The following is a 9,863-nucleotide window of genomic DNA, read 5'->3' on the forward strand; positions in this document are numbered from 1 at the left end:
GCCACGAACCAAACACCTCATGAACGTCTTCTTGTTTTCCCCAGGAAGTCGTCCTCAGGATCCCCTCTCCCGACCTGGCTGGCCACCCCCGGGCCCATCTTGCTCCGGAAGCATGTGCAGGTGCACAAGTCCGACCCATTGGTTGAACAAGTCCAGTGACTCCACACTAACCCGTAGTACGCGTATGTGGAGTATCCCGACGGACGGCAGGACACGGTCTCCCTTCGGGACCTGGCACCCGCCGGTGTGCGGCCACACCCCCCCCTCCAGTCCCAACCGCCCCGGCGCCCCCAGCGCTCCCGCAACCCAGCGCACAGGAACCCCTCCCCCGGCCAGAGTTCCATTCGCACCGACCAGGGGTACGAACACAGGACCACGACCGCCGCTCCCGGAGTCACGCACGACCACCGACCCGACGTCACCGGCACCGCTGCGACGGTCCAGCAGAACATCGAGGATGCCCGTCAGACTGATCGAGTCGATCTGATGTTCCACTGGACTTTACGTGTTGTTTAGTGTTCCCATGTACAAAGTTGCACGTCTTTTTTCTTTCTTTCTCGCTTTCTCTTTTGTTTTGTTTATCCTTTGTTGTTCAGAAGTGAATTGTGTATTGCTGTTCTGTTGCACATTGTCGCGGGCCAGTGGGCAGCCACCAGATACACCAGGTACACCTCATTCTCTCTAGTCAGACCGCCAGTCTGACACCCCCACCCCCCCCAACCACACCCCCCCCACCCCCCCACCCCCGCTTTTCTTGCTCCTCCTCTCTCTCCCCCCGGCTTCTTTCTCCACAAGGGGTGAATGTGGTGGTATGACTAGGAGGTTTATGCTACCTCAGAGCAGTGCTGACATTGGTGCAGAGGACTCGCTGCCCATTGGCTCAGGCAGGACATGTGTCTCTCTGCCAATTAGCTGGGGCTAGTCATGTGACTGCTCGCCGATTGGCCGAGAGGCCGGTAGTCCCTCCTACGAGGTGGGGTGTAAGAACCCACAACAACCAGCAGTCAGCCTTTCTCTGTAAGTCGACTGCCGGGCACACAACTAGTTCATTAAAGCCTGATATTTGGAACTTCTTCACGACTCGAGTCCGATTTTTTTTAAAAAATAATTTTTATTAAGGTTTTCACAAAATATAAACAACAAAACAATATTAACAGAATAACCATGGTAAATACCCAAGAACAACACCCACCCCCCTACAAAAGCAACTACTAAATCAAAAACAAAAAAAAAACAAACAACAGAAAGGAAAGAGATAACACCCACCACATCCAACAAACCCATGTACACACTTCTCCCTCCCACCAAACCCAATCCCCCCCCCCCCTCCCCTCCCGGGTTGCTGCTGCTGATGGCCTATTTCCCTACCGTTCCGCCAGGAAGTCCAGGAAAGGCTGTCACCGCCTAAAGAACCCTTGTACTGATCCTCTCAGGGCAAATTTCACCTTCTCCAATTTGATGAACCCCGCCATATCATTGAGCCAGGCCTCCACGCTTGGGGGCCTCGCATCCTTCCACTGAAGCAAGATCCTCCGCCGGGCTACTAGGGACGCAAAGGCAAGAACACCGGCCTCTTTCGCCTCCTGCACTCCCGGCTCCACTGCAACCCCAAAAATTGCGAGTCCCCAGCCTGGCTTGACCCTGGATCCCACAGCCCTCGACACCGTCCTTGCTAGCCCCTTCCAAAACTCCCCCAGCGCTGGGCATGCCCAAAACATATGGGCGTGGTTCGCTGGGCTCCCCGAGCACCTGGCACACCTGTCTTCGCCCCCGAAAAACCTCGTCCCAGTCATGTGGGCCTTATGCAGCACCTTGAACTGTATGAGGCTAAGCCTCGCACAGGAAGAGGAGGAATTCACTCTGTCCAGGGCATCCGCCCACGTCCCCTCCTCAATCTCCTCACCCAGCTCCTCTTCCCATTTACCCTTCAGCTCCTCCACTGAGGCCTCGTCTACCTCCTGCATTACGCGGTATATGTCCGAAATCCTCCCTCCTCCAACCCACACCCCCGAGAGCACCCTGTCCCGTACCCCACGTGGGGGCAGCAGAGGAAACCCCTCCACCTGCCGCTTGGCAAACGCCCTATCCTGCATGAACCTAAACATGTTCCCTGGGGGGAGCCCAAACTTCCCCTCTAACTCCCCCAGGCTCGCGAGCCTCCCCTCCACAAACAGGTCCCTCAACCTCCTGATACCTACCCTGGGCCAGCCCAGAAATCCGCCATAAATGCTCCCTGGAATAAACCGGTGGTTCCCCCGTATCGGGGACTCCATCAAGCCCCCACCTCCCCCCTATGCCGTCTCCATTGCCCACAAATATTGAGGGTAGCCGCCACCACCGGGCTCGTGGTATACCTCGTTGGAGGGAGCAGCAACGGTGCCGTTACCAGCGCCTCCAGGCTCGTGTCCACACAGGACGCCATCTCCATCCTCTTCCATGCTGCCCCTTCCCTGTCCATTACCCACTTACACACCATCCACAACTCGAGTCCGATTGATGGCACATCACCCACTCTGTATCGGTTTCTCAGTTTCTGCCTCTGCCTCTCTCTCTGGCTGTCTCCCTGTATTCGCCTTCCTGTGTCTATCTCTCCCTTTCTCTCTCTCGCTCTGCCTCTCTCTCTCTCTCCCGCTCTCCATCGTTCTGTAATTCTCTAACTGATCTCTATAGTAGGAGTTACTATTACTGGAGATTGGAACATGTTGAGTGCAGCAGTTAAATGCTTCCCTTTCACTCTCTCTATCACTGTCTACCCCTCGCTCTCTCTTCCCCACACTCTCCCAGGTGGATCACAGTTAAATGCTTCCCTTTCTCTCTCTCTATCATTGTCTACCCCTCGCTCTCTCTTTCCCACACTCTCCCAGGTGGATCACAGTTAAATGCTTCCCTCTCTCTCTCTGTCACAGTCTGCTCCTCGCTCTCTCTATCCCACACTCTCCCAGGTGGATCACAGTTAAATGCTTCCCTCTCTCTCTCTCTCTCTGTCACAGTCTGCTCCTCACTCTCTCTATCCCACACTCTCCCAGGTGGATCACAGTTAAATGCTTCCCCCTCTCTCTCTCTCTGTCTCAGTCTGTTCCTCGCTCTCTTCCCACACTCTCCCAGGTGGATCACAGTTAAATGCTTCCCTCTCTCTCTCTCTCTCTGTCACAGTCTGTTCCTCGCTCTCTCTTTCCCACACTCTCCCAGGTGGATCACAGTTAAATGCTTCCCTCTCTCTCTCTCTCTGTCACAGTCTGTTCCTCGCTCTCTCTACCCCACACTCTCCCAGGTGGATCACAGTTAAATGCTTCCCTCTCTCTCTCTCTCTGTCACAGTCTGTTCTTCGCTCTCTCTTTCCCACACTCTCCCTCTCCTCTGCTCCACCAATGGATGCTGTCCCTTGACCCCAGAGGTTGATGGAAAAAGTGAAGTCGTATGGGTTTCAGGGTGTACTAGCTAGATGGATAAAGAACTGGCTAGGCAACAGGAGACAGAGAGTAGTGGTGGAAGGGAGTGTCTCAAAATGGAGAAGGGTGACTAGTGGTGTTCCACAGGGATCCGTGCTCGGACCACTGTTGTTTGTGATATACATAAATGACCTGGAGGAAGGTATAGGTGGTCTGATTAGCAAGTTTGCAGATGATACTAAGATTGTTGGAGTTGCAGATAGCGAGGAGGACTGTCAGAGAATACAGCAAAATATAGATAGATTGGAGAGTTGGACAGAGAAATGGCAGATGGAGTTCAATCCAGACAAATGCGAGGTGATGCATTTTGGAAGATCTAATTCAAGAGCGTACTATACGGTCAATGGAAGAGTCCTGGGGAAAATTGATGTACAGAGAGATCTGGGAGTTCAGGTCCATTGTACGCAGGTTGATAGAGTGGTCAAGAAGGCATACAGCATGCTTGCCTTCATTGGTTAGGCCACATAAAGGTGGATGCTTTAGAGAGGGTGCAGAGGAGGTTAACCAGATGTTGGCTGGTATGGAATGTGGGAGCTATGAAGAAAGGTTGAGTAGATTAGGATTGTTTTCATTGGAAAGATGGAGGTTGAGGGGAGACCTGATTGAGGTCTACAAAATTATGAGAGGTATGGACAGGGTGGATAGCATCAAGCTTTTTCCAAGAGTGGGGGTGTCAATTACAAGGGGTCACGATTTCAAGGTGAGAGAGGGAAAGTTTAAGGGAGATGTGCGTGGAAAGTTTTTTATGCAGAGGGTGGTGGGTGCCTGGAACGCTTTGCCAGAATGCTTTGGTAGAGGCGGGCAAGATAGCATCATTTAAGATGCATCTGGACAGATATATGAACGGGCGGGGAACAGAGGGAAGTAGATCCTTGGAAAATAGGCAACAGGTTTAGATAAAGGTCTGGATCGGCGCAGGCACGGAGGGCCAAAGGGCCTGTTCCTGTGCTGTAATGTTCTTTGTTCTTTGTTCTTTGTATGTCTTCTCCAGGAGTTAGAGCCCCTTTCCCATCTTGTATCTCCAATGGGCCCTCCAATAGAGAGCAGTAAACATGGGCCTCCTTCCCACTGGACCCTCCAATAGGGACCTGTAAACATGGGCCTCTTTACCTCTAGACCCTCCAATAGGGACCAGTAAACATTGGGCCTCCTTCCCACTGGACCCTCCAATAGGGACCAGTAAACATGGGCCTCCTTCCCACTGGGCCCTCCAATAGGGACCAATAAACATGGGCCTCCTTCCCACTGGACCCTCCAATAGGGACCAGTAAACATGCGTCTCCTTCCCACTGGACCCTCCAACAATAACCAGTAAACATGGGCCTCTTTCCCACTGACCCTCCAATAGAGACCAGTAAACATGGGCCTCTTTCCCACTGGACCCTCCAATAGGGACCAGTAAATATGGGCCTCCTTCCCACTGGACCCTCCAATAGGGACCAGTAAACATGGGCCTCCTTCCCACTGACCCTCCAATAGGGACCAGTAAACATGGGCCTCCTTCCCACTGGATCCTTCATTCGGGACCAATACACATGGGCCTCCTTCCCACTGGATCCTTCATTCGGGACCAGTAAACATGGGCCTCCTTTCCACTGGATCCTTCATTCGGGACCAGTAAACATGGGCCTCCTTCCCACTGGATCCTTCATTCAGGACCAATAAACATGGGCCTCCTTCCCACTGGACCCTCTAATTGGGACCAGTAAACATGGGCCTCCCTCCCACTGGACGCTCCAATAGGGACCAGTAAACATGGGCCTCCTTCCCACTGGACCCTCCAATAGCGACCAGTAAACATGGGCCTCCTTCCCACTGGACCCTCCAATAGGGACCAGTAAACATGGGCCTCCTTCACACTGGATCCTTAATTCGGGACCAATAAACATGGGCCTCCTTTCCACTGGATCCTTCATTCGGGACCAATAAACATGGGCCTCCTTCCCACTGGACCCTCCAATAGGGACCAGTAAACATGGACCTTTTTTCCCACTGGACCCTCCAATAGAGACCAGTAAACATGGGCCTCCTTCCCATTGGACCCCCCAATAGTGACCAGTAAACATGGACCTTTTTCCCACTGGACCCTCCAATAGGGACCAGTAAACATGGGCCTCCATCCCACTGGACCCTCCAATAGGGACCAGTAAACATGGGCCTCCTTCCCACTGGACCCTCCAATAGTGACCAGTAAACATGGGCCTCCTTCCCACTGGATCCTTCATTCGGGACCAGTAAACATGGGCCTCCTTCCCACTGGACCCTCCAATAGAGAGCAGTAAACATGGGCCTCCATCCCACTGGACCCTCCAATAGGGACCAGTAAACATGGGCCTCCTTCCCACTGGACCCTCCAATAGTGACCAGTAAACATGGGCCTCCTTCCCACTGGACCCTCCAATAGGGACCAGTAAACATGGGCCTCCTTCCCACTGGACCCTCCAATAGGGACCAGTAAACATGGGCCTCCTTCCCACTGGACCCTCCAATAGTGACCAGTAAACATGGGCCTCCTTCCCACTGGACCCTCCAATAGGGACCAGTAAACATGGGCCTCCTTCCCACTGGACCCTCCAATAGAGCCCAGTAAACATGGGCCTCCTTCCCACTGGACCCTCCAATAGGGACAAGTAAACATGGGCCTCCTTCCCACTGGACCCTCCAATAGTGTCCAGTAAACATGGGCCTCCTTCCCACTGGACCCTCCAATAGAGAGCAGTAAATATGGGCCTCCTTCCCACTGGACCCTCCGATAGGGACCAGTAAACATGGACCTTTTTCCCACTGGACCCTCCAATAGAGACCAGTAAACATGGGCCTCCTTCCCACTAGACCCTCCAATAGGGACCAGTAAACATGGGCCTCCTTCCCACTGGATCCTTCATTCAGGACCAATAAACATGGGCCTCCTTTCCACTGGATCCTTCATTCGGGACCAGTAAACATGGGCCTCCTTCCCACTGGACCCTCCAATAGGGAGCATTAACATGGGCCTCCTTCCCACTGGTTCCTTCATTCGGGACCAATAAACATGGGCCTCCTTTCCACTGGATTCTTCATTCGGGACCAATAAACATGGGCCTCCTTCCCACTGGACCCTCCAATAGTGACCAGTAAACATGGACCTTTTTCCCACTGGACCCTCCAATAGAGACCAGTAAACATGGGCCTCCTTCCCACTGGACCCTCCAATAGGGACCAGTAAACATGGGCCTCCTTCCCAATGGACCCTCCAATAGATAACAGTAAACATGGGCCTCCTTCCCACTGGACCCTCCAATCGAGCCCAGTAAACATGGGCCTCCTTCCCACTGGACCCTCCAATAGGGACTGGCAAACATGGGCCTCCTTCCCACTGGACCCTCCAATAGGGACCAGTAAACATGGGCTTCCTTCCCACTGGACCCTCCAATAGTGACCAGTAAACATGGACCTTTTTCCCACTGGACCCTCCAATAGGGACCAGTAGACATGGGCCTCCTTCCCACTTTACCCTCCAATAGTGACCAGTAAACATGGGCCTCCTTCCCACTGGACCCTCCAATAGGGACCTGTAAACATGGGCCTCCTTCCCACTGGACCCTCCAACAGTAACCAGTAAACATGGGCCTCCTTCCCACTGGATCCTTCATTCGGGACCAATAAACATGGGCCTCCTTTCCACTGGTTCCTTCATTCGGGACCAGTAAACATGGGTCGCCTTCCCACTGGATCCTTAATTCGGGACCAATAAACATGGGCCTCCTTCCCACTGGACCCTCTAATTGCGACCAGTAAATATGGGCCTCCTTTCCACTGGACCCTCCAATAGGGACCAGTAAACATGGGCCTCCTTCCCACTGGACCCTCCAATAGTGACCAGTAAACATGGACCTTTTTCCCACTGGACCCTCCAATAGAGACCAGTAAACATGGGACTCCTTCCCACTGGACCCTCCAATAGGGACCAGTAAACATGGGCCTCCTTCCCAATGGACCCTCCAATAGAGACCAGTAAACATGGGCCTCCTTCCCACTGGACCCTCCAATCGAGCCCAGTAAACATGGGCCTCCTTCCCACTGGACCCTCCAATAGGGACTGGCAAACATGGGCCTCCTTCCCACTGGACTCTCCAATAGGGACCAGTAAACATGGGCCTCCTTCCCACTGGACCCTCCAATAGGGACCAGTAAAAATGGGCCTCCTTCGCACTGGATCCTTCATTCGGGGCCAATAAACATGGGCCTCCTTTCCACTGGATCCTTCATTCGGGACAAATAAACATGGGCCTCCTTCCCACTGGACCCTCCAATAGTGACCAGTAAACATGGACCTTTTTCCCACTGGACCCTCCAATAGAGACCAGTAAACATGGGCCTCCATCCCACTGGACCGTCCAATAGGGACCAGTAAACATGGGCCTCCTTCCCACTGGACCCTCCAATAGTGACAAGTAAACATGGGCCCCCTTCCCACTGGACCCTCCAATAGTGACCAGTAAACATGGGCCTCCTTCCCACTGACCCTCCAATAGAGACCAGTAAACATGGGCTTCCTTCCCACTGGACCCTCCAATAGTGACCAGTAAACATGGACCTTTTTCCCACTGGACCCTCCAATAGGGACCAGTAGACATGGGCCTCCTTCCCACTTTACCCTCCAATAGTGACCAGTAAACATGGGCCTCCTTCCCACTGGACCCTCCAATAGGGACCTGTAAACATGGGCCTCCTTCCCACTGGACCCTCCAACAGTAACCAGTAAACATGGGCCTCCTTCCCACTGGATCCTTCATTCGGGACCAATAAACATGGGCCTCCTTTCCACTGGATCCTTCATTCGGGACCAGTAAACATGGGCCTCCTTCCCACTGGATCCTTCATTCGGGACCAATAAACATGGGCCTCCTTCCCACTGGACCCTCCAATAGGGACCAGTAAACATGGGCTTCCTTCCCACTGGACCCTCCAATAGGGACCAGTAAACATGGGCCTCCTTCCCACTGGACCCTCCAATAGGGATTAGTAAACATGGGCCTCCTTACCACTGGACGCTCCAATAGGGACCAGTAAACATGGGCCTCCTTCCCACTGGATCCTTCATTCGGGACCAATAAACATGGGCCTCCTTCCCACTGGACCCTCTAATTGCGACCAGTAAATATGGGCCTCCTTTCCACTGGACCCTCCAATAGGGACCAGTAAACATCGGCCTCCTTCCCACTGGACCCTCCAATAGTGACCAGTAAACATGGACCTTTTTCCCACTGGACCCTCCAATTGAGACCAGTAAACATGGGCCTCCTTCCCAATGGACCCTCCAATAGAGACCAGTAAACATGGGCCTCATTCCCACTGGACCCTCCAATCGAGCCCAGTAAACATGGGCCTCCTTCCCACTGGACCCTCCAATAGGGACTGGCAAACATGGGCCTCCTTCCCACTGGACCCTCCAATAGGGACCAGTAAACATGGGCCTCCTTCCCACTGGACCCTCCAATAGGGACCAGTAAACATGGGCCTCCTTCCCACTGGATCCTTCATTCGGGGCCAATAAACATGGGCCCTCTTTCCACTGGATCCTTCATTCGGGACAAATAAACATGGGCCTCCTTCCCACTGGACCCTCCAATAGTGACCAGTAAACATGGACCTTTTTCCCACTGGACCCTCCAATAGAGACCAGTAAACATGGGCCTCCATCCCACTGGACCCTCCAATAGGGACCAGTAAACATGGGCCTCCTTCCCACTGGACCCTCCAATAGTGACAAGTAAACATGGGCCCCCTTCCCACTGGACCCTCCAATAGTGACCAGTAAACATGGGCCTCCTTCCCACTGGACCCTCCAATAGAGACCAGTAAACATGTGCCTCCTTCCCACTGACCCTCCAATAGGGACCAGTAAACATGGGCTTCCTTCCCACTGGACCCTCCAATAGTGACCAGTAAACATGGACCTTTTTCCCACTGGACCCTCCAATAGGGACCAGTAGACATGGGCCTCCTTCCCACTTTACCCTCCAATAGTGACCAGTAAACATGGGCCTCCTTCCCACTGGACCCTCCAATAGGGACCTGTAAACATGGGCCTCCTTCCCACTGGACCCTCCAACAGTAACCAGTAAACATGGGCCTTCTTCCCACTGGATCCTTCATTCGGGACCAATAAACATGGGCCTCCTTTCCACTGGATCCTTCATTCGGGACCAGTAAACATGGGCCTCCTTCCCACTGGATCCTTCATTCGGGACCAATAAACATGGGCCTCCTTCCCACTGGACCCTCTAATTGCGACCAGTAAATATGGGCCTCCTTCCCACTGGACCCTCCAATAGGGACCAGTAAACATGGGCCTCCTTCCCACTGGACCCTCCAATAGGGACCAGTAAACATGGGCCTCCTTCCCACTGGACCCTCCAATAGGGATTAGTA

This window comes from Scyliorhinus canicula, chromosome 4 (assembly GCF_902713615.1).
Source record: "Scyliorhinus canicula chromosome 4, sScyCan1.1, whole genome shotgun sequence".
In the NCBI taxonomy this organism is placed as follows: Eukaryota; Metazoa; Chordata; class Chondrichthyes; order Carcharhiniformes; family Scyliorhinidae; genus Scyliorhinus; species Scyliorhinus canicula.